The following is a 26,159-nucleotide window of genomic DNA, read 5'->3' on the forward strand; positions in this document are numbered from 1 at the left end:
GCTCTCGGGAGGAGGTCATTAAATGAAAAAAAAAAATCACCCCAGGACTCCATCCCCGACCCGCAAGTGCCGTGTCTGCTATAAAGGGGACAATTTTCACGTTTTCCCTCGCTTACGGCCATACTACCCTGAGAACGACCCATCTCGTCCGATCTCGGAAGCTAAGCAGGGTCGGGCCTGGTTAGTACTTGGATGGGAGACCGCCTGGGAATACCAGGTGCTGTAAGCTTTTGCACCCACCTCCAATTCTCAACACGATTCACTGCTCTTTCCAAAAATTTTGGCTTTCATTAGTCATTCAACTTTCACTTACCTGTGGTTTGAAATCGTTTCCTTCACGTTGATTTGACAGATCAACGTCTCTTTGGAATAAAATTAATGTCCAACAGAGGGAGCCGTCTGCACGGGGTCGGTCATGATAGCACTTGGACATGAAACAGCTTGGGATTTCCGCCTGCTGGATGCCTTTGCACCTCCACTGGAAAAGCCTACTTTTGCAACAAACATCAAATACTGCATCTGCGTGCTCGCAGAGGACCGTATGCGAGCCTGACAGGCTGCGCGCTCAAACCACCACGGGAGCGGGCCCCTCCTTCGTGCTCTCGGGAGGAGGTCATTAAATGAAAAAAAAAATCACCCCACTACTCCATCCCCGACCCGCAAGTGCCTTGTCTGCTATAAAGGGGACAATTTTCACGTTTTCCCTCGCTTACGGCCATACTACCCTGAGAACGCCCGATCTCGTCCGATCTCGGAAGCTAAGCAGGGTCGGGCCTGGTTAGTACTTGGATGGGAGACCGCCTGGGAATACCAGGTGCTGTAAGCTTTTGCACCCACCTCCAATTCTCAACACGATTCACTGCTCTTTCCAAAAATTTTGGCATTCATTCGTCATTCAACTTTCACTTATCCTGTGGTTTGAAATCGTTTCCTTCACGTTGATTTGACAGATCAACGTCTCTTTGGAATAAAATTAATGTCCAACAGAGGGAGCCGTCTGCACGGGGATCGGTCATGATAGCACTTGGACATGAAACAGCTTGGGATTTCCGCCTGCTGGATGCCTTTGCACCTCCACTGGAAAAGCCCACTTTTGCAACAAACATCAAATACCGCATCTGCGCGCTCGCAGAGGACCGTATGCGAGCCTGACAGGCTGCGCGCTCAAACAACCACGGGAGCGGGCCCCTCCTTCGTGCTCTCGGGAGGAGGTCATTAAATGAAAAAAAAAATCACACCACTACTCCATCCCCGACCCAGAAGTGCCCTGTCTGCTATAAAGAGGATAATTTTCGCGTTTTCCCTCGCTTACGGCCATACTACCCTGAGAACGCCCGATCTCGTCTGATCTCGGAAGCTAAGCCGGGTAGGGCCTGGTTAGTACTTGGATGGGAGACCGCCTGGGAATACCAGGTGCTGTAAGCTTTTGCACCCACCTCCAATTCACAACACGATTCACTGCTCTTTCCAAAAATTTTGGCATTCATTCGTCATTCAACTTTCACTTATCCTGTGGTTTGAAATCGTTTCCTTCACGTTGATTTGACAGATCAACGTCTCTTTGGAATAAAATTAATGTCCAACAGAGGGAGCCGTCTGCACGGGGTCGGTCATGATAGCACTTGGACATGAAACAGCTTGGGATTTCCGCCTGCTGGATGCCTTTGCACCTCCACTGGAAAAGCCCACTTTTGCAACAAACATCAAATACTGCATCTGCGTGCTCGCAGAGGACCGTATGCGAGCCTGACAGGCTGCGCGCTCAAACCACCACGGGAGCGGGCCCCTCCTTCGTGCTCTCGGGAGGAGGTCATTAAATGAAAAAAAAATCACCACACTACTCCATCCCCGACCCGCAAGTGCCTTGTCTGCTATAAAGGGGACAATTTTCACGTTTTCCCTCGCTTACGGCCATACTACCCTGAGAACGCCCGATCTCGTCCGATCTCGGAAGCTAAGCAGGGTCGGGCCTGGTTAGTACTTGGATGGGAGACCGCCTGGGAATACCAGGTGCTGTGAGCTTTTGCACCCACCTCCAATTCTCAACACGATTCACTGCTCTTTCCAAAAATTTTGGCATTCATTCGTCATTCAACTTTCACTTATCCTGTGGTTTAAAATCGTTTCCTTCACGTTGATTTGACAGATCAACGTCTCTTTGGAATAAAATTAATGTCCAACAGAGGGAGCCGTCTGCACGGGGATCGGTCATGATAGCACTTGGACATGAAACAGCTTGGGATTTCCGCCTGCTGGATGCCTTTGCACCTCCACTGGAAAAGCCCACTTTTGCAACAAACATCAAATACCGCATCTGCGCGCTCGCAGAGGACCGTATGCGAGCCTGACAGGCTGCGCGCTCAAACCACCACGGGAGCAGGCCCCTCCTTCGTGCTCTCGGGAGGAGGTCATTAAATGAAAAAAAAATCACCCCACTACTCCATCACCGACCCAGAAGTGCCCTGTCTGCTATAAAGAGGACAATTTTCGCGTTTTCCCTCGCTTACGGCCATACTACCCTGAGAACGCCCGATCTCGTCTGATCTCGGAAGCTAAGCAGGGTAGGGCCTGGTTAGCACTTGGATGGGAGACCGCCTGGGAATACCAGGTGCTGTAAGCTTTTGCACCCACCTCCAATTCACAACACGATTCACTGCTCTTTCCAAAAATTTTGGCATTCATTCGTCATTCAACTTTCACTTATCCTGTGGTTTGAAATCGTTTCCTTCACGTTGATTTGACAGATCAACGTCTCTTTGGAATAAAATTAATGTCCAACAGAGGGAGCCGTCTGCACGGGAATCGGTAATGATAGCACTTGGACATGAAACAGCTTGGGATTTCCGCCTGCTGGATGCCTTTGCACCTCCACTGGAAAAGCCCACTTTTGCAACAGACATCAAGTACAGCCTCTGCGCGCTCGCAGAGGACCGTATGCGAGCCTGACAGGCTGCGCGCTCAAACCACCACGGGAGCGGGCCCCTCCTTTGTGCACTCCGGAGGAGGTTTATTAAATGAAAAAAAAATCACCCCACGACTCCACCCCCGACCCAGAAGTGCCCTGTCTGCTATAAAGAGGACAATTTTCGCGTTTTCCCTCGCTTACGGCCATACTACCCTGAGAACGCCCGATCTCGTCCGATCTCGGAAGCTAAGCAGGGTCGGGCCTGGTTAGTACTTGGATGGGAGACCGCCTGGGAATACCAGGTGCTGTAAGCTTTTGCACCCACCTCCAATTCACAACACGATTCACTGCTCTTTCCAAAAATTTTGGCATTCATTCGTCATTCAACTTTCACTTATCCTGTGGTTTGAAATCGTTTCCTTCACGTTGATTTGACAGATCAACGTCTCTTTGGAATAAAATTAATGTCCAACAGAGGGAGCCGTCTGCACGGGGATCGGTCATGATAGCACTTGGACATGAAACAGCTTGGGATTTCCGCCTGCTGGATGCCTTTGCACCTCCACTGGAAAAGCCCACTTTTGCAACAAACATCAAATACCGCATCTGCGCGCTCGCAGAGGACCGTATGCGAGCCTGACAGGCTGCGCGCTCAAACAACCACGGGAGCGGGCCCCTCCTTCGTGCTCTCGGGAGGAGGTCATTAAATGAAAAAAAAAATCACACCACTACTCCATCCCCGACCCAGAAGTGCCCTGTCTGCTATAAAGAGGATAATTTTCGCGTTTTCCCTCGCTTACGGCCATACTACCCTGAGAACGCCCGATCTCGTCTGATCTCGGAAGCTAAGCCGGGTAGGGCCTGGTTAGTACTTGGATGGGAGACCGCCTGGGAATACCAGGTGCTGTAAGCTTTTGCACCCACCTCCAATTCACAACACGATTCACTGCTCTTTCCAAAAATTTTGGCATTCATTCGTCATTCAACTTTCACTTATCCTGTGGTTTGAAATCGTTTCCTTCACGTTGATTTGACAGATCAACGTCTCTTTGGAATAAAATTAATGTCCAACAGAGGGAGCCGTCTGCACGGGGTCGGTCATGATAGCACTTGGACATGAAACAGCTTGGGATTTCCGCCTGCTGGATGCCTTTGCACCTCCACTGGAAAAGCCCACTTTTGCAACAAACATCAAATACTGCATCTGCGTGCTCGCAGAGGACCGTATGCGAGCCTGACAGGCTGCGCGCTCAAACCACCACGGGAGCGGGCCCCTCCTTCGTGCTCTCGGGAGGAGGTCATTAAATGAAAAAAAAATCACCACACTACTCCATCCCCGACCCGCAAGTGCCTTGTCTGCTATAAAGGGGACAATTTTCACGTTTTCCCTCGCTTACGGCCATACTACCCTGAGAACGCCCGATCTCGTCCGATCTCGGAAGCTAAGCAGGGTCGGGCCTGGTTAGTACTTGGATGGGAGACCGCCTGGGAATACCAGGTGCTGTGAGCTTTTGCACCCACCTCCAATTCTCAACACGATTCACTGCTCTTTCCAAAAATTTTGGCATTCATTCGTCATTCAACTTTCACTTATCCTGTGGTTTAAAATCGTTTCCTTCACGTTGATTTGACAGATCAACGTCTCTTTGGAATAAAATTAATGTCCAACAGAGGGAGCCGTCTGCACGGGGATCGGTCATGATAGCACTTGGACATGAAACAGCTTGGGATTTCCGCCTGCTGGATGCCTTTGCACCTCCACTGGAAAAGCCCACTTTTGCAACAAACATCAAATACCGCATCTGCGCGCTCGCAGAGGACCGTATGCGAGCCTGACAGGCTGCGCGCTCAAACCACCACGGGAGCAGGCCCCTCCTTCGTGCTCTCGGGAGGAGGTCATTAAATGAAAAAAAAATCACCCCACTACTCCATCACCGACCCAGAAGTGCCCTGTCTGCTATAAAGAGGACAATTTTCGCGTTTTCCCTCGCTTACGGCCATACTACCCTGAGAACGCCCGATCTCGTCTGATCTCGGAAGCTAAGCAGGGTAGGGCCTGGTTAGCACTTGGATGGGAGACCGCCTGGGAATACCAGGTGCTGTAAGCTTTTGCACCCACCTCCAATTCACAACACGATTCACTGCTCTTTCCAAAAATTTTGGCATTCATTCGTCATTCAACTTTCACTTATCCTGTGGTTTGAAATCGTTTCCTTCACGTTGATTTGACAGATCAACGTCTCTTTGGAATAAAATTAATGTCCAACAGAGGGAGCCGTCTGCACGGGGATCGGTCATGATAGCACTTGGACATGAAACAGCTTGGGATTTCCGCCTGCTGGATGCCTTTGCACCTCCACTGGAAAAGCCCACTTTTGCAACAAACATCAAATACCGCATCTGCGCGCTCGCAGAGGACCGAATGCGAGCCTGACAGGCTGCGCGCTCAAACCACCACGGGAGCGGGCCCCTCCTTCGTGCTCTCGGGAGGAGGTCATTAAATGAAAAAAAAAATCACCCCACGACTCCATCCCCGACCCGCAAGTGCCGTGTCTGCTATAAAGGGGACAATTTTCACATTTTCCCTCGCTTACGGCCATACTACCCTGAGAACGCCCGATCTCGTCCGATCTCGGAAGCTAAGCAGGGTCGGGCCTGGTTAGTACTTGGATGGGAGACCGCCTGGGAATACCAGGTGCTGTAAGCTTTTGCACCCACCTCCAATTCTCAACACGATTCACTGCTCTTTCCAAAAATTTTGGCTTTCATTAGTCATTCAACTTTCACTTATCCTGTGGTTTGAAATCGTTTCCTTCACGTTGATTTGACAGATCAAGTTCTCTTTGGAATAAAATTAATGTCCAACAGAGGGAGCCGTCTGCACGGGGTCGTTCATGATAGCACTTGGACATGAAACAGCTTGGGATTTCCGCCTGCTGGATGCCTTTGCACCTCCACTGGAAAAGCCCACTTTTGCAACAAACATCAAATACTGCATCTGCGCGCTCGCAGAGGACCGAATGCGAGCCTGACAGGCTGCGCGCTCAAACCACCACGGGAGCAGGCCCCTCCTTCGTGCTCTCGGGAGGAGGTCATTAAATGAAAAAAAAATCACCCCACTACTCCATCCCCGACCCAGAAGTGCCCTGTCTACTATAAAGAGGATAATTTTCGCGTTTTCCCTCGCTTACGGCCATACTACCCTGAGAACGCCTGATCTCGTCTGATCTCGGAAGCTAAGCAGGGTAGGGCCTGGTTAGTACTTGGATGGGAGACCGCCTGGGAATACCAGGTGCTGTAAGCTTTTGCACCCACCTCCAATTCACAACAAGATTCACTGCTCTTTCCAAAAATTTTGGCATTCATTCGTCATTCAACTTTCACTTATCCTGTGGTTTGAAATCGTTTCCTTCACGTTGATTTGACAGATCAACGTCTCTTTGGAATAAAATTAATGTCCAACAGAGGGAGCCGTCTGCACGGGAATCGGTAATGATAGCACTTGGACATGAAACAGCTTGGGATTTCCGCCTGCTGGATGCCTTTGCACCTCCACTGGAAAAGCCCACTTTTGCAACAGACATCAAGTACAGCCTCTGCGCGCTCGCAGAGGACCGTATGCGAGCCTGACAGGCTGCGCGCTCAAACCACCACGGGAGCGGGCCCCTCCTTTGTGCACTCCGGAGGAGGTTTATTAAATGAAAAAAAATCACCCCACTACTCCACCCCCGACCCAGAAGTGCCCTGTCTGCTATAAAGAGGACAATTTTCGCGTTTTCCCTCGCTTACGGCCATACTACCCTGAGAACGCCCGATCTCGTCCGATCTCGGAAGCTAAGCAGGGTCGGGCCTGGTTAGTACTTGGATGGGAGACCGCCTGGGAATACCAGGTGCTGTAAGCTTTTGCACCCACCTCCAATTCTCAACACGATTCACTGCTCTTTCCAAAAATTTTGGCATTCATTCGTCATTCAACTTTCACTTATCCTGTGGTTTGAAATCGTTTCCTTCACGTTGATTTGACAGATCAACGTCTCTTTGGAATAAAATTAATGTCCAACAGAGGGAGCCGTCTGCACGGGGATCGGTCATGATAGCACTTGGACATGAAACAGCTTGGGATTTCCGCCTGCTGGATGCCTTTGCACCTCCACTGGAAAAGCCCACTTTTGCAACAAACATCAAATACCGCATCTGCGCGCTCGCAGAGGACCGAATGCGAGCCTGACAGGCTGCGCGCTCAAACCACCACGGGAGCGGGCCCCTCCTTCGTGCTCTCGGGAGGAGGTCATTAAATGAAAAAAAAATCACCCCACGACTCCATCCCCGACCCGCAAGTGCCGTGTCTGCTATAAAGGGGACAATTTTCACGTTTTCCCTCGCTTACGGCCATACTACCCTGAGAACGCCCGATCTCGTCCGATCTCGGAAGCTAAGCAGGGTCGGGCCTGGTTAGTACTTGGATGGGAGACCGCCTGGGAATACCAGGTGCTGTAAGCTTTTGCACCCACCTCCAATTCTCAACACGATTCACTGCTCTTTCCAAAAATTTTGGCTTTCATTAGTCATTCAACTTTCACTTATCCTGTGGTTTGAAATCGTTTCCTTCACGTTGATTTGACAGATCAACGTCTCTTTGGAATAAAATTAATGTCCAACAGAGGGAGCCGTCTGCACGGGGATCGGTCATGATAGCACTTGGACATGAAACAGCTTGGGATTTCCGCCTGCTGGATGCCTTTGCACCTCCACTGGAAAAGCCCACTTTTGCAACAGACATCAAGTACAGCCTCTGCGCGCTCGCAGAGGACCGTATGCGAGCCTGACAGGCTGCGCGCTCAAACCACCACGGGAGCGGGCCCCTCCTTTGTGCACTCCGGAGGAGGTTTATTAAATGAAAAAAAATCACCCCACTACTCCACCCCCGACGCGAGCCTGACAGGCTGCGCGCTCAAACCACCACGGGAGCGGGCCCCTCCTTTGTGCACTCCGGAGGAGGTTTATTAAATGAAAAAAAATCACCCCACTACTCCACCCCCGACCCAGAAGTGCCCTGTCTGCTATAAACAGGACAATTTTCGCGTTTTCCCTCGCTTACGGCCATACTACCCTGAGAACGCCCGATCTCGTCCGATCTCGGAAGCTAAGCAGGGTCGGGCCTGGTTAGTACTTGGATGGGAGACCGCCTGGGAATACCAGGTGCTGTAAGCTTTTGCACCCACCTCCAATTCTCAACACGATTCACTGCTCTTTCCAAAAATTTTGGCATTCATTCGTCATTCAACTTTCACTTATCCTGTGGTTTGAAATCGTTTCCTTCACGTTGATTTGACAGATCAACGTCTCTTTGGAATAAAATTAATGTCCAACAGAGGGAGCCGTCTGCACGGGGATCGGTCATGATAGCACTTGGACATGAAACAGCTTGGGATTTCCGCCTGCTGGATGCCTTTGCACCTCCACTGGAAAAGCCCACTTTTGCAACAAACATCAAATACCGCATCTGCGCGCTCGCAGAGGACCGTATGCGAGCCTGACAGGCTGCGCGCTCAAACCACCACGGGAGCAGGCCCCTCCTTCGTGCTCTCGGGAGGAGGTCATTAAATGAAAAAAAAAAATCACCCCAGGACTCCATCCCCGACCCGCAAGTGCCGTGTCTGCTATAAAGGGGACAATTTTCACGTTTTCCCTCGCTTACGGCCATACTACCCTGAGAACGCCCCATCTCGTCCGATCTCGGAAGCTAAGCAGGGTCGGGCCTGGTTAGTACTTGGATGGGAGACCGCCTGGGAATACCAGGTGCTGTAAGCTTTTGCACCCACCTCCAATTCTCAACACGATTCACTGCTCTTTCCAAAAATTTTGGCTTTCATTAGTCATTCAACTTTCACTTATCCTGTGGTTTGAAATCGTTTCCTTCACGTTGATTTGACAGATCAACGTCTCTTTGGAATAAAATTAATGTCCAACAGAGGGAGCCGTCTGCACGGGGTCGGTCATGATAGCACTTGGACATGAAACAGCTTGGGATTTCCGCCTGCTGGATGCCTTTGCACCTCCACTGGAAAAGCCTACTTTTGCAACAAACATCAAATACTGCATCTGCGTGCTCGCAGAGGACCGTATGCGAGCCTGACAGGCTGCGCGCTCAAACCACCACGGGAGCGGGCCCCTCCTTCGTGCTCTCGGGAGGAGGTCATTAAATGAAAAAAAAAATCACCCCACTACTCCATCCCCGACCCGCAAGTGCCTTGTCTGCTATAAAGGGGACAATTTTCACGTTTTCCCTCGCTTACGTCTATACTACCCTGAGAACGCCCGATCTCGTCCGATCTCGGAAGCTAAGCAGGGTCGGGCCTGGTTAGTACTTGGATGGGAGACCGCCTGGGAATACCAGGTGCTGTGAGCTTTTGCACCCACCTCCAATTCTCAACACGATTCACTGCTCTTTCCAAAAATTTTGGCATTCATTCGTCATTCAACTTTCACTTATCCTGTGGTTTGAAATCGTTTCCTTCACGTTGATTTGACAGATCAACGTCTCTTTGGAATAAAATTAATGTCCAACAGAGGGAGCCGTCTGCACGGGGTCGGTCATGATAGCACTTGGACATGAAACAGCTTGGGATTTCCGCCTGCTGGATGCCTTTGCACCTCCACTGGAAAAGCCCACTTTTGCAACAAACATCAAATACTGCATCTGCGTGCTCGCAGAGGACCGTATGCGAGCCTGACAGGCTGCGCGCTCAAACCACCACGGGAGCGGGCCCCTCCTTCGTGCTCTCGGGAGGAGGTCATTAAATGAAAAAAGAAATCACCCCAGGACTCCATCCCCGACCCGCAAGTGCCGTGTCTGCTATAAAGGGGACAATTTTCACGTTTTCCCTCGCTTACGGCCATACTACCCTGAGAACGCCCCATCTCGTCCGATCTCGGAAGCTAAGCAGGGTCGGGCCTGGTTAGTACTTGGATGGGAGACCGCCTGGGAATACCAGGTGCTGTAAGCTTTTGCACCCACCTCCAATTCTCAACACGATTCACTGCTCTTTCCAAAAATTTTGGCTTTCATTAGTCATTCAACTTTCACTTATCCTGTGGTTTGAAATCGTTTCCTTCACGTTGATTTGACAGATCAACGTCTCTTTGGAATAAAATTAATGTCCAACAGAGGGAGCCGTCTGCACGGGGATCGGTCATGATAGCACTTGGACATGAAACAGCTTGGGATTTCCGCCTGCTGGATGCCTTTGCACCTCCACTGGAAAAGCCCACTTTTGCAACAAACATCAAATACCGCATCTGCGCGCTCGCAGAGGACCGTATGCGAGCCTGACAGGCTGCGCGCTCAAACCACCACGGGAGCAGGCCCCTCCTTCGTGCTCTCGGGAGGAGGTCATTAAATGAAAAAAAAATCACCCCACTACTCCATCACCGACCCAGAAGTGCCCTGTCTGCTATAAAGAGGACAATTTTCGCGTTTTCCCTCGCTTACGGCCATACTACCCTGAGAACGCCCGATCTCGTCTGATCTCGGAAGCTAAGCAGGGTAGGGCCTGGTTAGCACTTGGATGGGAGACCGCCTGGGAATACCAGGTGCTGTAAGCTTTTGCACCCACCTCCAATTCACAACACGATTCACTGCTCTTTCCAAAAATTTTGGCATTCATTCGTCATTCAACTTTCACTTATCCTGTGGTTTGAAATCGTTTCCTTCACGTTGATTTGACAGATCAACGTCTCTTTGGAATAAAATTAATGCCCAACAGAGGGAGCCGTCTGCACGGGAATCGGTAATGATAGCACTTGGACATGAAACAGCTTGGGATTTCCGCCTGCTGGATGCCTTTGCACCTCCACTGGAAAAGCCCACTTTTGCAACAGACATCAAGTACAGCCTCTGCGCGCTCGCAGAGGACCGTATGCGAGCCTGACAGGCTGCGCGCTCAAACCACCACGGGAGCGGGCCCCTCCTTTGTGCACTCCGGAGGAGGTTTATTAAATGAAAAAAAAAATCACCCCACGACTCCACCCCCGACCCAGAAGTGCCCTGTCTGCTATAAAGAGGACAATTTTCGCGTTTTCCCTCGCTTACGGCCATACTACCCTGAGAACGCCCGATCTCGTCCGATCTCGGAAGCTAAGCAGGGTCGGGCCTGGTTAGTACTTGGATGGGAGACCGCCTGGGAATACCAGGTGCTGTAAGCTTTTGCACCCACCTCCAATTCACAACACGATTCACTGCTCTTTCCAAAAATTTTGGCATTCATTCGTCATTCAACTTTCACTTATCCTGTGGTTTGAAATCGTTTCCTTCACGTTGATTTGACAGATCAACGTCTCTTTGGAATAAAATTAATGTCCAACAGAGGGAGCCGTCTGCACGGGGATCGGTCATGATAGCACTTGGACATGAAACAGCTTGGGATTTCCGCCTGCTGGATGCCTTTGCACCTCCACTGGAAAAGCCCACTTTTGCAACAAACATCAAATACCGCATCTGCGCGCTCGCAGAGGACCGTATGCGAGCCTGACAGGCTGCGCGCTCAAACAACCACGGGAGCGGGCCCCTCCTTCGTGCTCTCGGGAGGAGGTCATTAAATGAAAAAAAAAATCACCCCAGGACTCCATCCCCGACCCGCAAGTGCCGTGTCTGCTATAAAGGGGACAATTTTCACGTTTTCCCTCGCTTACGGGCATACTACCCTGAGAACGCCCCATCTCGTCCGATCTCGGAAGCTAAGCAGGGTCGGGCCTGGTTAGTACTTGGATGGGAGACCGCCTGGGAATACCAGGTGCTGTAAGCTTTTGCACCCACCTCCAATTCTCAACACGATTCACTGCTCTTTCCAAAAATTTTGGCTTTCATTAGTCATTCAACGGGCGGCCCGGTAGTCCAGTGGTTAGCACGTCGGCTTCACAGTGCAGAGGTACCGGGTTCGATTCCAGCTCCGGCCTCCCTGTGTGGAGTTTGCATGTTCTCCCCGGGCCTGCATGGGTTTTCTCCGGGTGCTCCGGTTTCCTCCCACATTCCAAAGAGTGTGAGCGTGGATGGTTGTTCGTCTATGTGTGCCCTGCGATTGGCTGGCAACCGATTCAGGGTGTCCCCCGCCTACTGCCCGGAGACGGCTGGGATGGGCTCCAGCACCCCCCGCGACCCTAGTGAGGATCAAGCGGTACGGAAGATGAATGAAAATGAATAGTCATTCAACTTTCACTTATCCTGTGGTTTGAAATCGTTTCCTTCACGTTGATTTGACAGATCAACGTCTCTTTGGAATAAAATTAATGTCCAACAGAGGGAGCCGTCTGCACGGGGTCGGTCATGATAGCACTTGGACATGAAACAGCTTGGGATTTCCGCCTGCTGGATGCCTTTGCACCTCCACTGGAAAAGCCCACTTTTGCAACAAACATCAAATACTGCATCTGCGTGCTCGCAGAGGACCGTATGCGAGCCTGACAGGCTGCGCGCTCAAACCACCACGGGAGCGGGCCCCTCCTTCGTGCTCTCGGGAGGAGGTCATTAAATGAAAAAAAAAAATCACCCCAGGACTCCATCCCCGACCCGCAAGTGCCGTGTCTGCTATAAAGGGGACAATTTTCACGTTTTCCCTCGCTTACGGCCATACTACCCTGAGAACGACCCATCTCGTCCGATCTCGGAAGCTAAGCAGGGTCGGGCCTGGTTAGTACTTGGATGGGAGACCGCCTGGGAATACCAGGTGCTGTAAGCTTTTGCACCCACCTCCAATTCTCAACACGATTCACTGCTCTTTCCAAAAATTTTGGCTTTCATTAGTCATTCAACTTTCACTTACCTGTGGTTTGAAATCGTTTCCTTCACGTTGATTTGACAGATCAACGTCTCTTTGGAATAAAATTAATGTCCAACAGAGGGAGCCGTCTGCACGGGGTCGGTCATGATAGCACTTGGACATGAAACAGCTTGGGATTTCCGCCTGCTGGATGCCTTTGCACCTCCACTGGAAAAGCCCACTTTTGCAACAAACATCAAATACTGCATCTGCGTGCTCGCAGAGGACCGTATGCGAGCCTGACAGGCTGCGCGCTCAAACCACCACGGGAGCGGGCCCCTCCTTCGTGCTCTCGGGAGGAGGTCATTAAATGAAAAAAAAAAATCACCCCAGGACTCCATCCCCGACCCGCAAGTGCCGTGTCTGCTATAAAGGGGACAATTTTCACGTTTTCCCTCGCTTACGGCCATACTACCCTGAGAACGCCCCATCTCGTCCGATCTCGGAAGCTAAGCAGGGTCGGGCCTGGTTAGTACTTGGATGGGAGACCGCCTGGGAATACCAGGTGCTGTAAGCTTTTGCACCCACCTCCAATTCTCAACACGATTCACTGCTCTTTCCAAAAATTTTGGCTTTCATTAGTCATTCAACTTTCACTTATCCTGTGGTTTGAAATCGTTTCCTTCACGTTGATTTGACAGATCAACGTCTCTTTGGAATAAAATTAATGTCCAACAGAGGGAGCCGTCTGCACGGGGATCGGTCATGATAGCACTTGGACATGAAACAGCTTGGGATTTCCGCCTGCTGGATGCCTTTGCACCTCCACTGGAAAAGCCCACTTTTGCAACAAACATCAAATACCGCATCTGCGCGCTCGCAGAGGACCGTATGCGAGCCTGACAGGCTGCGCGCTCAAACCACCACGGGAGCAGGCCCCTCCTTCGTGCTCTCGGGAGGAGGTCATTAAATGAAAAAAAAATCACCCCACTACTCCATCACCGACCCAGAAGTGCCCTGTCTGCTATAAAGAGGACAATTTTCGCGTTTTCCCTCGCTTACGGCCATACTACCCTGAGAACGCCCGATCTCGTCTGATCTCGGAAGCTAAGCAGGGTAGGGCCTGGTTAGCACTTGGATGGGAGACCGCCTGGGAATACCAGGTGCTGTAAGCTTTTGCACCCACCTCCAATTCACAACACGATTCACTGCTCTTTCCAAAAATTTTGGCATTCATTCGTCATTCAACTTTCACTTATCCTGTGGTTTGAAATCGTTTCCTTCACGTTGATTTGACAGATCAACGTCTCTTTGGAATAAAATTAATGCCCAACAGAGGGAGCCGTCTGCACGGGAATCGGTAATGATAGCACTTGGACATGAAACAGCTTGGGATTTCCGCCTGCTGGATGCCTTTGCACCTCCACTGGAAAAGCCCACTTTTGCAACAGACATCAAGTACAGCCTCTGCGCGCTCGCAGAGGACCGTATGCGAGCCTGACAGGCTGCGCGCTCAAACCACCACGGGAGCGGGCCCCTCCTTTGTGCACTCCGGAGGAGGTTTATTAAATGAAAAAAAAAATCACCCCACGACTCCACCCCCGACCCAGAAGTGCCCTGTCTGCTATAAAGAGGACAATTTTCGCGTTTTCCCTCGCTTACGGCCATACTACCCTGAGAACGCCCGATCTCGTCCGATCTCGGAAGCTAAGCAGGGTCGGGCCTGGTTAGTACTTGGATGGGAGACCGCCTGGGAATACCAGGTGCTGTAAGCTTTTGCACCCACCTCCAATTCACAACACGATTCACTGCTCTTTCCAAAAATTTTGGCATTCATTCGTCATTCAACTTTCACTTATCCTGTGGTTTGAAATCGTTTCCTTCACGTTGATTTGACAGATCAACGTCTCTTTGGAATAAAATTAATGTCCAACAGAGGGAGCCGTCTGCACGGGGATCGGTCATGATAGCACTTGGACATGAAACAGCTTGGGATTTCCGCCTGCTGGATGCCTTTGCACCTCCACTGGAAAAGCCCACTTTTGCAACAAACATCAAATACCGCATCTGCGCGCTCGCAGAGGACCGTATGCGAGCCTGACAGGCTGCGCGCTCAAACAACCACGGGAGCGGGCCCCTCCTTCGTGCTCTCGGGAGGAGGTCATTAAATGAAAAAAAAAATCACCCCAGGACTCCATCCCCGACCCGCAAGTGCCGTGTCTGCTATAAAGGGGACAATTTTCACGTTTTCCCTCGCTTACGGGCATACTACCCTGAGAACGCCCCATCTCGTCCGATCTCGGAAGCTAAGCAGGGTCGGGCCTGGTTAGTACTTGGATGGGAGACCGCCTGGGAATACCAGGTGCTGTAAGCTTTTGCACCCACCTCCAATTCTCAACACGATTCACTGCTCTTTCCAAAAATTTTGGCTTTCATTAGTCATTCAACGGGCGGCCCGGTAGTCCAGTGGTTAGCACGTCGGCTTCACAGTGCAGAGGTACCGGGTTCGATTCCAGCTCCGGCCTCCCTGTGTGGAGTTTGCATGTTCTCCCCGGGCCTGCATGGGTTTTCTCCGGGTGCTCCGGTTTCCTCCCACATTCCAAAGAGTGTGAGCGTGGATGGTTGTTCGTCTATGTGTGCCCTGCGATTGGCTGGCAACCGATTCAGGGTGTCCCCCGCCTACTGCCCGGAGACGGCTGGGATGGGCTCCAGCACCCCCCGCGACCCTAGTGAGGATCAAGCGGTACGGAAGATGAATGAAAATGAATAGTCATTCAACTTTCACTTATCCTGTGGTTTGAAATCGTTTCCTTCACGTTGATTTGACAGATCAACGTCTCTTTGGAATAAAATTAATGTCCAACAGAGGGAGCCGTCTGCACGGGGTCGGTCATGATAGCACTTGGACATGAAACAGCTTGGGATTTCCGCCTGCTGGATGCCTTTGCACCTCCACTGGAAAAGCCCACTTTTGCAACAAACATCAAATACTGCATCTGCGTGCTCGCAGAGGACCGTATGCGAGCCTGACAGGCTGCGCGCTCAAACCACCACGGGAGCGGGCCCCTCCTTCGTGCTCTCGGGAGGAGGTCATTAAATGAAAAAAAAAAATCACCCCAGGACTCCATCCCCGACCCGCAAGTGCCGTGTCTGCTATAAAGGGGACAATTTTCACGTTTTCCCTCGCTTACGGCCATACTACCCTGAGAACGACCCATCTCGTCCGATCTCGGAAGCTAAGCAGGGTCGGGCCTGGTTAGTACTTGGATGGGAGACCGCCTGGGAATACCAGGTGCTGTAAGCTTTTGCACCCACCTCCAATTCTCAACACGATTCACTGCTCTTTCCAAAAATTTTGGCTTTCATTAGTCATTCAACTTTCACTTACCTGTGGTTTGAAATCGTTTCCTTCACGTTGATTTGACAGATCAACGTCTCTTTGGAATAAAATTAATGTCCAACAGAGGGAGCCGTCTGCACGGGGTCGGTCATGATAGCACTTGGACATGAAACAGCTTGGGATTTCCGCCTGCTGGATGCCTTTGCACCTCCACTGGAAAAGCCCACTTTTGCAACAAACATCAAATACTGCATCTGCGTGCTCGCAGAGGACCGTATGCGAGCCTGACAGGCTGCGCGCTCAAACCACCACGGGAGCGGGCCCCTCCTTCGTGCTCTCGGGAGGAGGTCATTAAATGAAAAAAAAAAATCACCCCAGGACTCCATCCCCGACCCGCAAGTGCCGTGTCTGCTATAAAGGGGACAATTTTCACGTTTTCCCTCGCTTACGGCCATACTACCCTGAGAACGACCCATCTCGTCCGATCTCGGAAGCTAAGCAGGGTCGGGCCTGGTTAGTACTTGGATGGGAGACCGCCTGGGAATACCAGGTGCTGTAAGCTTTTGCACCCACCTCCAATTCTCAACACGATTCACTGCTCTTTCCAAAAATTTTGGCTTTCATTAGTCATTCAACTTTCACTTACCTGTGGTTTGAAATCGTTTCCTTCACGTTGATTTGACAGATCAACGTCTCTTTGGAATAAAATTAATGTCCAACAGAGGGAGCCGTCTGCACGGGGTCGGTCATGATAGCACTTGGACATGAAACAGCTTGGGATTTCCGCCTGCTGGATGCCTTTGCACCTCCACTGGAAAAGCCTACTTTTGCAACAAACATCAAATACTGCATCTGCGTGCTCGCAGAGGACCGTATGCGAGCCTGACAGGCTGCGCGCTCAAACCACCACGGGAGCGGGCCCCTCCTTCGTGCTCTCGGGAGGAGGTCATTAAATGAAAAAAAAAATCACCCCACTACTCCATCCCCGACCCGCAAGTGCCTTGTCTGCTATAAAGGGGACAATTTTCACGTTTTCCCTCGCTTACGGCCATACTACCCTGAGAACGCCCGATCTCGTCCGATCTCGGAAGCTAAGCAGGGTCGGGCCTGGTTAGTACTTGGATGGGAGACCGCCTGGGAATACCAGGTGCTGTAAGCTTTTGCACCCACCTCCAATTCTCAACACGATTCACTGCTCTTTCCAAAAATTTTGGCATTCATTCGTCATTCAACTTTCACTTATCCTGTGGTTTGAAATCGTTTCCTTCACGTTGATTTGACAGATCAACGTCTCTTTGGAATAAAATTAATGTCCAACAGAGGGAGCCGTCTGCACGGGGATCGGTCATGATAGCACTTGGACATGAAACAGCTTGGGATTTCCGCCTGCTGGATGCCTTTGCACCTCCACTGGAAAAGCCCACTTTTGCAACAAACATCAAATACCACATCTGCGCGCTCGCAGAGGACCGTATGCGAGCCTGACAGGCTGCGCGCTCAAACCACCACGGGAGCAGGCCCCTCCTTCGTGCTCTCGGGAGGAGGTCATTAAATGAAAAAAAAATCACCCCACTACTCCATCCCCGACCCAGAAGTGCCCTGTCTGCTATAAAGAGGATAATTTTCGCGTTTTCCCTCGCTTACGGCCATACTACCCTGAGAACGCCCGATCTCGTCTGATCTCGGAAGCTAAGCAGGGTAGGGCCTGGTTAGTACTTGGATGGGAGACCGCCTGGGAATACCAGGTGCTGTAAGCTTTTGCACCCACCTCCAATTCACAACACGATTCACTGCTCTTTCCAAAAATTTTGGCATTCATTCGTCATTCAACTTTCACTTATCCTGTGGTTTGAAATCGTTTCCTTCACGTTGATTTGACAGATCAACGTCTCTTTGGAATAAAATTAATGTCCAACAGAGGGAGCCGTCTGCACGGGGTCGGTCATGATAGCACTTGGACATGAAACAGCTTGGGATTTCCGCCTGCTGGATGCCTTTGCACCTCCACTGGAAAAGCCCACTTTTGCAACAAACATCAAATACTGCATCTGCGTGCTCGCAGAGGACCGTATGCGAGCCTGACAGGCTGCGCGCTCAAACCACCACGGGAGCGGGCCCCTCCTTCGTGTTCTCGGGAGGAGGTCATTAAATGAAAAAAAAATCACCACACTACTCCATCCCCGACCCGCAAGTGCCTTGTCTGCTATAAAGGGGACAATTTTCACGTTTTCCCTCGCTTACGGCCATACTACCCTGAGAACGCCCGATCTCGTCCGATCTCGGAAGCTAAGCAGGGTCGGGCCTGGTTAGTACTTGGATGGGAGACCGCCTGGGAATACCAGGTGCTGTGAGCTTTTGCACCCACCTCCAATTCTCAACACGATTCACTGCTCTTTCCAAAAATTTTGGCATTCATTCGTCATTCAACTTTCACTTATCCTGTGGTTTAAAATCGTTTCCTTCACGTTGATTTGACAGATCAACGTCTCTTTGGAATAAAATTAATGTCCAACAGAGGGAGCCGTCTGCACGGGGATCGGTCATGATAGCACTTGGACATGAAACAGCTTGGGATTTCCGCCTGCTGGATGCCTTTGCACCTCCACTGGAAAAGCCCACTTTTGCAACAAACATCAAATACCGCATCTGCGCGCTCGCAGAGGACCGTATGCGAGCCTGACAGGCTGCGCGCTCAAACCACCACGGGAGCAGGCCCCTCCTTCGTGCTCTCGGGAGGAGGTCATTAAATGAAAAAAAAATCACCCCACTACTCCATCACCGACCCAGAAGTGCCCTGTCTGCTATAAAGAGGACAATTTTCGCGTTTTCCCTCGCTTACGGCCATACTACCCTGAGAACGCCCGATCTCGTCTGATCTCGGAAGCTAAGCAGGGTAGGGCCTGGTTAGCACTTGGATGGGAGACCGCCTGGGAATACCAGGTGCTGTAAGCTTTTGCACCCACCTCCAATTCACAACACGATTCACTGCTCTTTCCAAAAATTTTGGCATTCATTCGTCATTCAACTTTCACTTATCCTGTGGTTTGAAATCGTTTCCTTCACGTTGATTTGACAGATCAACGTCTCTTTGGAATAAAATTAATGTCCAACAGAGGGAGCCGTCTGCACGGGAATCGGTAATGATAGCACTTGGACATGAAACAGCTTGGGATTTCCGCCTGCTGGATGCCTTTGCACCTCCACTGGAAAAGCCCACTTTTGCAACAGACATCAAGTACAGCCTCTGCGCGCTCGCAGAGGACCGTATGCGAGCCTGACAGGCTGCGCGCTCAAACCACCACGGGAGCGGGCCCCTCCTTTGTGCACTCCGGAGGAGGTTTATTAAATGAAAAAAAAATCACCCCACGACTCCACCCCCGACCCAGAAGTGCCCTGTCTGCTATAAAGAGGACAATTTTCGCGTTTTCCCTCGCTTACGGCCATACTACCCTGAGAACGCCCGATCTCGTCCGATCTCGGAAGCTAAGCAGGGTCGGGCCTGGTTAGTACTTGGATGGGAGACCGCCTGGGAATACCAGGTGCTGTAAGCTTTTGCACCCACCTCCAATTCACAACACGATTCACTGCTCTTTCCAAAAATTTTGGCATTCATTCGTCATTCAACTTTCACTTATCCTGTGGTTTGAAATCGTTTCCTTCACGTTGATTTGACAGATCAACGTCTCTTTGGAATAAAATTAATGTCCAACAGAGGGAGCCGTCTGCACGGGGATCGGTCATGATAGCACTTGGACATGAAACAGCTTGGGATTTCCGCCTGCTGGATGCCTTTGCACCTCCACTGGAAAAGCCCACTTTTGCAACAAACATCAAATACCGCATCTGCGCGCTCGCAGAGGACCGTATGCGAGCCTGACAGGCTGCGCGCTCAAACAACCACGGGAGCGGGCCCCTCCTTTGTGCACTCCGGAGGAGGTTTATTAAATGAAAAAAAATCACCCCACTACTCCACCCCCGACCCAGAAGTGCCCTGTCTGCTATAAAGAGGACAATTTTCGCGTTTTCCCTCGCTTACGGCCATACTACCCTGAGAACGCCCGATCTCGTCTGATCTCGGAAGCTAAGCAGGGTCGGGCCTGGTTAGTACTTGGATGGGAGACCGCCTGGGAATACCAGGTGCTGTAAGCTTTTGCACCCACCTCCAATTCTCAACACGATTCACTGCTCTTTCCAAAAATTTTGGCATTCATTCGTCATTCAACTTTCACTTATCCTGTGGTTTGAAATCGTTTCCTTCACGTTGATTTGACAGATCAACGTCTCTTTGGAATAAAATTAATGTCCAACAGAGGGAGCCGTCTGCACGGGGATCGGTCATGATAGCACTTGGACATGAAACAGCTTGGGATTTCCGCCTGCTGGATGCCTTTGCACCTCCACTGGAAAAGCCCACTTTTGCAACAAACATCAAATACCGCATCTGCGCGCTCGCAGAGGACCGAATGCGAGCCTGACAGGCTGCGCGCTCAAACCACCACGGGAGCGGGCCCCTCCTTCGTGCTCTCGGGAGGAGGTCATTAAATGAAAAAAAAATCACCCCACGACTCCATCCCCGACCCGCAAGTGCCGTGTCTGCTATAAAGGGGACAATTTTCACGTTTTCCCTCGCTTATGGCCATACTACCCTGAGAACACCCGATCTCGTCTGATCTCGGAAGCTAAGCAGGGTCGGGCCTGGTTAGTACTTGGATGGGAGACCGCCTGGGAATACCAGGTGCTGTAAGCTTTTGCACCCACCTCCAATTCACAACACGATTCACTGCTCTTTCCAAAAATTTTGGCATTCATTCGTCATTCAACTTTCACTTATCCTGTGGTTTGAAATCGTTTCCTTCACGTTGATTTGACAGATCAACGTCTCTTTGGAATAAAATTAATGTCCAACAGAGGGAGCCGTCTGCACGGGAATCGGTAATGATAGCACTTGGACATGAAACAGCTTGGGATTTCCGCCTGCTGGATGCCTTTGCACCTCCACTGGAAAAGCCCACTTTTGCAACAAACATCAAATACCGCATCTGCGTGCTCGCAGAGGACCGTATGCGAGCCTGACAGGCTGCGCGCTCCAACCACCACGGGAGCGGGCCCCTCCTTCGTGCTCTCGGGAGGAGGTCATTAAATGAAAAAAAAAATCACCCCACTACTCCATCCCCGACCCGCAAGTGCCTTGTCTGCTATAAAGGGGACAATTTTCGCCTTTTCCCTCGCTTACGGCCATACTACCCTGAGAACGCCCGATCTCGTCCGATCTCGGAAGCTAAGCAGGGTCGGGCCTGGTTAGTACTTGGATGGGAGACCACCTGGGAATACCAGGTGCTGTAAGCTTTTGCACCCACCTCCAATTCTCAACACGATTCACTGCTCTTTCCAAAAATTTTGGCATTCATTCGTCATTCAACTTTCACTTATCCTGTGGTTTGAAATCGTTTCCTTCACGTTGATTTGACAGATCAACGTCTCTTTGGAATAAAATTAATGTCCAACAGAGGGAGCCGTCTGCACGGGAATCGGTAATGATAGCACTTGGACATGAAACAGCTTGGGATTTCCGCCTGCTGGATGCCTTTGCACCTCCACTGGAAAAGCCCACTTTTGCAACAGACATCAAGTACAGCCTCTGCGCGCTCGCAGAGGACCGTATGCGAGCCTGACAGGCTGCGCGCTCAAACCACCACGGGAGCGGGCCCCTCCTTTGTGCACTCCGGAGGAGGTTTATTAAATGAAAAAAAATCACCCCACTACTCCACCCCGACCCAGAAGTGCCCTGTCTGCTATAAAGAGGACAATTTTCGCGTTTTCCCTCGCTTACGGCCATACTACCCTGAGAACGCCCGATCTCGTCCGATCTCGGAAGCTAAGCAGGGTCGGGCCTGGTTAGTACTTGGATGGGAGACCGCCTGGGAATACCAGGTGCTGTAAGCTTTTGCACCCACCTCCAATTCTCAACACGATTCACTGCTCTTTCCAAAAATTTTGGCATTCATTCGTCATTCAACTTTCACTTATCCTGTGGTTTGAAATCGTTTCCTTCACGTTGATTTGACAGATCAACGTCTCTTTGGAATAAAATTAATGTCCAACAGAGGGAGCCGTCTGCACGGGGATCGGTCATGATAGCACTTGGACATGAAACAGCTTGGGATTTCCGCCTGCTGGATGCCTTTGCACCTCCACTGGAAAAGCCCACTTTTGCAACAAACATCAAATACCGCATCTGCGCGCTCGCAGAGGACCGAATGCGAGCCTGACAGGCTGCGCGCTCAAACCACCACGGGAGCGGGCCCCTCCTTCGTGCTCTCGGGAGGAGGTCATTAAATGAAAAAAAAATCACCCCACGACTCCATCCCCGACCCGCAAGTGCCGTGTCTGCTATAAAGGGGACAATTTTCACGTTTTCCCTCGCTTACGGCCATACTACCCTGAGAACGCCCGATCTCGTCCGATCTCGGAAGCTAAGCAGGGTCGGGCCTGGTTAGTACTTGAATGGGAGACCGCCTGGGAATACCAGGTGCTGTAAGCTTTTGCACCCACCTCCAATTCTCAACACGATTCACTGCTCTTTCCAAAAATTTTGGCATTCATTCGTCATTCAACTTTCACTTATCCTGTGGTTTGAAATCGTTTCCTTCACGTTGATTTGACAGATCAACGTCTCTTTGGAATAAAATTAATGTCCAACAGAGGGAGCCGTCTGCACGGGGTCGGTCATGATAGCACTTGGACATGAAACAGCTTGGGATTTCCGCCTGCTGGATGCCTTTCCACCTCCACTGGAAAAGCCCACTTTTGCAACAAACATCAAATACTGCATCTGCGTGCTCGCAGAGGACCGTATGCGAGCCTGACAGGCTGCGCGCTCAAACCACCACGGGAGCGGGCCCCTCCTTCGTGCTCTCGGGAGGAGGTCATTAAATGAAAAAAAAATCACCCCACTACTCCATCCCCGACCCGCAAGTGCCTTGTCTGCTATAAAGGGGACAATTTTCACGTTTTCCCTCGCTTATGGCCATACTACCCTGAGAACGACCGATCTCGTCCGATCTCGGAAGCTAAGCAGGGTCGGGCCTGGTTAGTACTTGGATGGGAGACCGCCTGGGAATACCAGGTGCTGTAAGCTTTTGCACCCACCTCCAATTCTCAACACGATTCACTGCTCTTTCCAAAAATTTTGGCATTCATTCGTCATTCAACTTTCACTTATCCTGTGGTTTGAAATCGTTTCCTTCACGTTGATTTGACAGATCAACGTCTCTTTGGAATAAAATTAATGTCCAACAGAGGGAGCCGTCTGCACGGGGATCGGTCATGATAGCACTTGGACATGAAACAGCTTGGGATTTCCGCCTGCTGGATGCCTTTGCACCTCCACTGGAAAAGCCCACTTTTGCAACAAACATCAAATACCGCATCTGCGCGCTCGCAGAGGACCGAATGCGAGCCTGACAGGCTGCGCGCTCAAACCACCACGGGAGCGGGCCCCTCCTTCGTGCTCTCGGGAGGAGGTCATTAAATGAAAAAAAAATCACCCCACGACTCCATCCCCGACCCGCAAGTGCCGTGTCTGCTATAAAGGGGACAATTTTCACGTTTTCCCTCGCTTACGGCCATACTACCCTGAGAACGCCCGATCTCGTCCGATCTCGGAAGCTAAGCAGGGTCGGGCCTGGTTAGTACTTGAATGGGAGACCGCCTGGGAATACCAGGTGCTGTAAGCTTTTGCACCCACCTCCAATTCTCAACACGATTCACTGCTCTTTCCAAAAATTTTGGCATTCATTCGTCATTCAACTTTCACTTATCCTGTGGTTTGAAATCGTTTCCTTCACGTTGATTTGACAGATCAACGTCTCTTTGGAATAAAATTAATGTCCAACAGAGGGAGCCGTCTGCACGGGGTCGGTCATGATAGCACTTGGACATGAAACAGCTTGGGATTTCCGCCTGCTGGATGCCTTTCCACCTCCACTGGAAAAGCCCACTTTTGCAACAAACATCAAATACTGCATCTGCGTGCTCGCAGAGGACCGTATGCGAGCCTGACAGGCTGCGCGCTCAAACCACCACGGGAGCGGGCCCCTCCTTCGTGCTCTCGGGAGGAGGTCATTAAATGAAAAAAAAATCACCCCACTACTCCATCCCCGACCCGCAAGTGCCTTGTCTGCTATAAAGGGGACAATTTTCACGTTTTCCCTTGCTTATGGCCATACTACCCTGAGAACGACCGATCTCGTCCGATCTCGGAAGCTAAGCAGGGTCGGGCCTGGTTAGTACTTGGATGGGAGACCGCCTGGGAATACCAGGTGCTGTAAGCTTTTGCACCCACCTCCAATTCTCAACACGATTCACTGCTCTTTCCAAAAATTTTGGCATTCATTCGTCATTCAACTTTCACTTATCCTGTGGTTTAAAATCGTTTCCTTCACGTTGATTTGACAGATCAACGTCTCTTTGGAATAAAATTAATGTCCAACAGAGGGAGCCGTCTGCACGGGAATCGGTAATGATAGCACTTGGACATGAAACAGCTTGGGATTTCCGCCTGCTGGATGCCTTTGCACCTCCACTGGAAAAGCCCACTTTTGCAACAAACATCAAATACTGCATCTGCGTGCTCGCAGAGGACCGTATGCGAGCCTGACAGGCTGCGCGCTCAAACCACCACGGGAGCGGGCCCCTCCTTCGTGCTCTCGGGAGGAGGTCATGAAATGAAAAAAAAATCACCCCACTACTCCATCCCCGACCCGCAAGTGCCGTGTCTGCTATAAAGGGGACAATTTTCACGTTTTCCCTCGCTTACGGCCATATTACCCTGAGAACGCCCGATCTCGTCCGATCTCGGAAGCTAAGCAGGGTCGGGCCTGGTTAGTACTTGGATGGGAGACCGCCTGGGAATACCAGGTGCTGTAAGCTTTTGCACCCACCTCCAATTCTCAACACGATTCACTGCTCTTTCCAAAAATTTTGGCTTTCATTAGTCATTCAACTTTCACTTATCCTGTGGTTTGAAATCGTTTCCTTCACGTTGATTTGACAGATCAAGTTCTCTTTGGAATAAAATTAATGTCCAACAGAGGGAGCCGTCTGCACGGGGTCGTTCATGATAGCACTTGGACATGAAACAGCTTGGGATTTCCGCCTGCTGGATGCCTTTGCACCTCCACTGGAAAAGCCCACTTTTGCAACAAACATCAAATACTGCATCTGCGTGCTCGCAGAGGACCGTATGCGAGCCTGACAGGCTGCGCGCTCAAACCACCACGGGAGCGGGCCCCTCCTTCGTGCTCTCGGGAGGAGGTCATTAAATGAAAAAAAAATCACCCCACGACTCCATCCCCGACCCGCAAGTGCCGTGTCTGCTATAAAGGGGACAATTTTCACGTTTTCCCTCGCTTTCGGCCATACTACCCTGAGAACGCCCGATCTCGTCTGATCTCGGAAGCTAAGCAGGGTAGGGCCTGGTTAGTACTTGGATGGGAGACCGCCTGGGAATACCAGGTGCTGTAAGCTTTTGCACCCACCTCCAATTCACAACACGATTCACTGCTCTTTCCAAAAATTTTGGCATTCATTCGTCATTCAACTTTCACTTATCCTGTGGTTTGAAATCGTTTCCTTCACGTTGATTTGACAGATCAACGTCTCTTTGGAATAAAATTAATGTCCAACAGAGGGAGCCGTCTGCACGGGAATCGGTAATGATAGCACTTGGACATGAAACAGCTTGGGATTTCCGCCTGCTGGATGCCTTTGCACCTCCACTGGAAAAGCCCACTTTTGCAACAGACATCAAGTACAGCCTCTGCGCGCTCGCAGAGGACCGTATGCGAGCCTGACAGGCTGCGCGCTCAAACCACCACGGGAGCGGGCCCCTCCTTTGTGCACTCCGGAGGAGGTTTATTAAATGAAAAAAAATCACCCCACTACTCCACCCCCGACCCAGAAGTGCACTGTCTGCTATAAAGAGGACAATTTTGGCGTTTTCCCTCGCTTACGGCCATACTACCCTGAGAACGCCCGATCTCGTCCGATCTCGGAAGCTAAGCAGGGTCGGGCCTGGTTAGTACTTGGATGGGAGACCGCCTGGGAATACCAGGTGCTGTAAGCTTTTGCACCCACCTCCAATTCTCAACACGATTCA

General features: G+C 50.9%; 43 non-coding genes across 43 annotated transcripts; all 43 read left to right on the forward strand.

Annotated features, from left to right (window-relative positions):
* Positions 1-110: 110 nt before the first annotated feature.
* LOC127594329 (5S ribosomal RNA) lies at positions 111-229 on the forward strand. The gene has a single exon (XR_007960732.1). It is a non-coding gene; the product is annotated as a 5S ribosomal RNA (ribosomal RNA).
* A 478-nt stretch (positions 230-707) lies between these two features.
* Positions 708-826, forward strand: LOC127594371 (5S ribosomal RNA). The gene has a single exon (XR_007960772.1). It is a non-coding gene; the product is annotated as a 5S ribosomal RNA (ribosomal RNA).
* Positions 827-1,306: 480 nt separating this feature from the next.
* On the forward strand, positions 1,307-1,425 carry LOC127594284 (5S ribosomal RNA). The gene has a single exon (XR_007960689.1). It is a non-coding gene; the product is annotated as a 5S ribosomal RNA (ribosomal RNA).
* A 478-nt stretch (positions 1,426-1,903) lies between these two features.
* Positions 1,904-2,022, forward strand: LOC127594272 (5S ribosomal RNA). Its single transcript, XR_007960678.1, has one exon. It is a non-coding gene; the product is annotated as a 5S ribosomal RNA (ribosomal RNA).
* A 479-nt stretch (positions 2,023-2,501) lies between these two features.
* Positions 2,502-2,620, forward strand: LOC127594299 (5S ribosomal RNA). Its single transcript, XR_007960703.1, has one exon. It is a non-coding gene; the product is annotated as a 5S ribosomal RNA (ribosomal RNA).
* Positions 2,621-3,100: 480 nt separating this feature from the next.
* Positions 3,101-3,219, forward strand: LOC127594373 (5S ribosomal RNA). Its single transcript, XR_007960773.1, has one exon. It is a non-coding gene; the product is annotated as a 5S ribosomal RNA (ribosomal RNA).
* A 480-nt stretch (positions 3,220-3,699) lies between these two features.
* LOC127594286 (5S ribosomal RNA) lies at positions 3,700-3,818 on the forward strand. Its single transcript, XR_007960691.1, has one exon. It is a non-coding gene; the product is annotated as a 5S ribosomal RNA (ribosomal RNA).
* A 478-nt stretch (positions 3,819-4,296) lies between these two features.
* Positions 4,297-4,415, forward strand: LOC127594274 (5S ribosomal RNA). Its single transcript, XR_007960680.1, has one exon. It is a non-coding gene; the product is annotated as a 5S ribosomal RNA (ribosomal RNA).
* A 479-nt stretch (positions 4,416-4,894) lies between these two features.
* Positions 4,895-5,013, forward strand: LOC127594300 (5S ribosomal RNA). Its single transcript, XR_007960704.1, has one exon. It is a non-coding gene; the product is annotated as a 5S ribosomal RNA (ribosomal RNA).
* A 480-nt stretch (positions 5,014-5,493) lies between these two features.
* Positions 5,494-5,612, forward strand: LOC127594374 (5S ribosomal RNA). The gene has a single exon (XR_007960774.1). It is a non-coding gene; the product is annotated as a 5S ribosomal RNA (ribosomal RNA).
* A 478-nt stretch (positions 5,613-6,090) lies between these two features.
* LOC127594276 (5S ribosomal RNA) lies at positions 6,091-6,209 on the forward strand. Its single transcript, XR_007960682.1, has one exon. It is a non-coding gene; the product is annotated as a 5S ribosomal RNA (ribosomal RNA).
* A 479-nt stretch (positions 6,210-6,688) lies between these two features.
* LOC127594375 (5S ribosomal RNA) lies at positions 6,689-6,807 on the forward strand. The gene has a single exon (XR_007960775.1). It is a non-coding gene; the product is annotated as a 5S ribosomal RNA (ribosomal RNA).
* Positions 6,808-7,286: 479 nt separating this feature from the next.
* On the forward strand, positions 7,287-7,405 carry LOC127594376 (5S ribosomal RNA). Its single transcript, XR_007960776.1, has one exon. It is a non-coding gene; the product is annotated as a 5S ribosomal RNA (ribosomal RNA).
* Positions 7,406-7,997: 592 nt separating this feature from the next.
* On the forward strand, positions 7,998-8,116 carry LOC127594377 (5S ribosomal RNA). The gene has a single exon (XR_007960777.1). It is a non-coding gene; the product is annotated as a 5S ribosomal RNA (ribosomal RNA).
* Positions 8,117-8,597: 481 nt separating this feature from the next.
* On the forward strand, positions 8,598-8,716 carry LOC127594317 (5S ribosomal RNA). The gene has a single exon (XR_007960721.1). It is a non-coding gene; the product is annotated as a 5S ribosomal RNA (ribosomal RNA).
* Positions 8,717-9,195: 479 nt separating this feature from the next.
* Positions 9,196-9,314, forward strand: LOC127594325 (5S ribosomal RNA). Its single transcript, XR_007960728.1, has one exon. It is a non-coding gene; the product is annotated as a 5S ribosomal RNA (ribosomal RNA).
* Positions 9,315-9,793: 479 nt separating this feature from the next.
* On the forward strand, positions 9,794-9,912 carry LOC127594318 (5S ribosomal RNA). Its single transcript, XR_007960722.1, has one exon. It is a non-coding gene; the product is annotated as a 5S ribosomal RNA (ribosomal RNA).
* Positions 9,913-10,391: 479 nt separating this feature from the next.
* On the forward strand, positions 10,392-10,510 carry LOC127594301 (5S ribosomal RNA). The gene has a single exon (XR_007960705.1). It is a non-coding gene; the product is annotated as a 5S ribosomal RNA (ribosomal RNA).
* A 481-nt stretch (positions 10,511-10,991) lies between these two features.
* On the forward strand, positions 10,992-11,110 carry LOC127594378 (5S ribosomal RNA). The gene has a single exon (XR_007960778.1). It is a non-coding gene; the product is annotated as a 5S ribosomal RNA (ribosomal RNA).
* Positions 11,111-11,590: 480 nt separating this feature from the next.
* On the forward strand, positions 11,591-11,709 carry LOC127594335 (5S ribosomal RNA). Its single transcript, XR_007960738.1, has one exon. It is a non-coding gene; the product is annotated as a 5S ribosomal RNA (ribosomal RNA).
* An 811-nt stretch (positions 11,710-12,520) lies between these two features.
* Positions 12,521-12,639, forward strand: LOC127594330 (5S ribosomal RNA). Its single transcript, XR_007960733.1, has one exon. It is a non-coding gene; the product is annotated as a 5S ribosomal RNA (ribosomal RNA).
* Positions 12,640-13,118: 479 nt separating this feature from the next.
* LOC127594321 (5S ribosomal RNA) lies at positions 13,119-13,237 on the forward strand. Its single transcript, XR_007960724.1, has one exon. It is a non-coding gene; the product is annotated as a 5S ribosomal RNA (ribosomal RNA).
* A 479-nt stretch (positions 13,238-13,716) lies between these two features.
* On the forward strand, positions 13,717-13,835 carry LOC127594302 (5S ribosomal RNA). The gene has a single exon (XR_007960706.1). It is a non-coding gene; the product is annotated as a 5S ribosomal RNA (ribosomal RNA).
* A 481-nt stretch (positions 13,836-14,316) lies between these two features.
* On the forward strand, positions 14,317-14,435 carry LOC127594379 (5S ribosomal RNA). The gene has a single exon (XR_007960779.1). It is a non-coding gene; the product is annotated as a 5S ribosomal RNA (ribosomal RNA).
* A 480-nt stretch (positions 14,436-14,915) lies between these two features.
* LOC127594337 (5S ribosomal RNA) lies at positions 14,916-15,034 on the forward strand. Its single transcript, XR_007960739.1, has one exon. It is a non-coding gene; the product is annotated as a 5S ribosomal RNA (ribosomal RNA).
* Positions 15,035-15,845: 811 nt separating this feature from the next.
* Positions 15,846-15,964, forward strand: LOC127594332 (5S ribosomal RNA). The gene has a single exon (XR_007960735.1). It is a non-coding gene; the product is annotated as a 5S ribosomal RNA (ribosomal RNA).
* A 479-nt stretch (positions 15,965-16,443) lies between these two features.
* On the forward strand, positions 16,444-16,562 carry LOC127594333 (5S ribosomal RNA). Its single transcript, XR_007960736.1, has one exon. It is a non-coding gene; the product is annotated as a 5S ribosomal RNA (ribosomal RNA).
* A 478-nt stretch (positions 16,563-17,040) lies between these two features.
* LOC127594380 (5S ribosomal RNA) lies at positions 17,041-17,159 on the forward strand. The gene has a single exon (XR_007960780.1). It is a non-coding gene; the product is annotated as a 5S ribosomal RNA (ribosomal RNA).
* A 479-nt stretch (positions 17,160-17,638) lies between these two features.
* Positions 17,639-17,757, forward strand: LOC127594257 (5S ribosomal RNA). The gene has a single exon (XR_007960663.1). It is a non-coding gene; the product is annotated as a 5S ribosomal RNA (ribosomal RNA).
* A 478-nt stretch (positions 17,758-18,235) lies between these two features.
* On the forward strand, positions 18,236-18,354 carry LOC127594275 (5S ribosomal RNA). Its single transcript, XR_007960681.1, has one exon. It is a non-coding gene; the product is annotated as a 5S ribosomal RNA (ribosomal RNA).
* Positions 18,355-18,833: 479 nt separating this feature from the next.
* Positions 18,834-18,952, forward strand: LOC127594303 (5S ribosomal RNA). Its single transcript, XR_007960707.1, has one exon. It is a non-coding gene; the product is annotated as a 5S ribosomal RNA (ribosomal RNA).
* Positions 18,953-19,432: 480 nt separating this feature from the next.
* Positions 19,433-19,551, forward strand: LOC127594381 (5S ribosomal RNA). The gene has a single exon (XR_007960781.1). It is a non-coding gene; the product is annotated as a 5S ribosomal RNA (ribosomal RNA).
* A 479-nt stretch (positions 19,552-20,030) lies between these two features.
* Positions 20,031-20,149, forward strand: LOC127594259 (5S ribosomal RNA). The gene has a single exon (XR_007960665.1). It is a non-coding gene; the product is annotated as a 5S ribosomal RNA (ribosomal RNA).
* A 479-nt stretch (positions 20,150-20,628) lies between these two features.
* LOC127594258 (5S ribosomal RNA) lies at positions 20,629-20,747 on the forward strand. The gene has a single exon (XR_007960664.1). It is a non-coding gene; the product is annotated as a 5S ribosomal RNA (ribosomal RNA).
* Positions 20,748-21,227: 480 nt separating this feature from the next.
* On the forward strand, positions 21,228-21,346 carry LOC127594359 (5S ribosomal RNA). The gene has a single exon (XR_007960760.1). It is a non-coding gene; the product is annotated as a 5S ribosomal RNA (ribosomal RNA).
* A 478-nt stretch (positions 21,347-21,824) lies between these two features.
* On the forward strand, positions 21,825-21,943 carry LOC127594383 (5S ribosomal RNA). The gene has a single exon (XR_007960783.1). It is a non-coding gene; the product is annotated as a 5S ribosomal RNA (ribosomal RNA).
* Positions 21,944-22,422: 479 nt separating this feature from the next.
* Positions 22,423-22,541, forward strand: LOC127594264 (5S ribosomal RNA). The gene has a single exon (XR_007960670.1). It is a non-coding gene; the product is annotated as a 5S ribosomal RNA (ribosomal RNA).
* Positions 22,542-23,019: 478 nt separating this feature from the next.
* LOC127594289 (5S ribosomal RNA) lies at positions 23,020-23,138 on the forward strand. The gene has a single exon (XR_007960694.1). It is a non-coding gene; the product is annotated as a 5S ribosomal RNA (ribosomal RNA).
* Positions 23,139-23,617: 479 nt separating this feature from the next.
* LOC127594265 (5S ribosomal RNA) lies at positions 23,618-23,736 on the forward strand. The gene has a single exon (XR_007960671.1). It is a non-coding gene; the product is annotated as a 5S ribosomal RNA (ribosomal RNA).
* Positions 23,737-24,214: 478 nt separating this feature from the next.
* On the forward strand, positions 24,215-24,333 carry LOC127594290 (5S ribosomal RNA). Its single transcript, XR_007960695.1, has one exon. It is a non-coding gene; the product is annotated as a 5S ribosomal RNA (ribosomal RNA).
* A 479-nt stretch (positions 24,334-24,812) lies between these two features.
* On the forward strand, positions 24,813-24,931 carry LOC127594280 (5S ribosomal RNA). The gene has a single exon (XR_007960685.1). It is a non-coding gene; the product is annotated as a 5S ribosomal RNA (ribosomal RNA).
* A 478-nt stretch (positions 24,932-25,409) lies between these two features.
* LOC127594281 (5S ribosomal RNA) lies at positions 25,410-25,528 on the forward strand. The gene has a single exon (XR_007960686.1). It is a non-coding gene; the product is annotated as a 5S ribosomal RNA (ribosomal RNA).
* A 479-nt stretch (positions 25,529-26,007) lies between these two features.
* Positions 26,008-26,126, forward strand: LOC127594384 (5S ribosomal RNA). Its single transcript, XR_007960784.1, has one exon. It is a non-coding gene; the product is annotated as a 5S ribosomal RNA (ribosomal RNA).
* Positions 26,127-26,159: the final 33 nt, after the last annotated feature.

Source organism: Hippocampus zosterae, chromosome 21 (genome assembly GCF_025434085.1).
Source record: "Hippocampus zosterae strain Florida chromosome 21, ASM2543408v3, whole genome shotgun sequence".
NCBI lineage: Eukaryota > Metazoa > Chordata > Actinopteri > Syngnathiformes > Syngnathidae > Hippocampus > Hippocampus zosterae.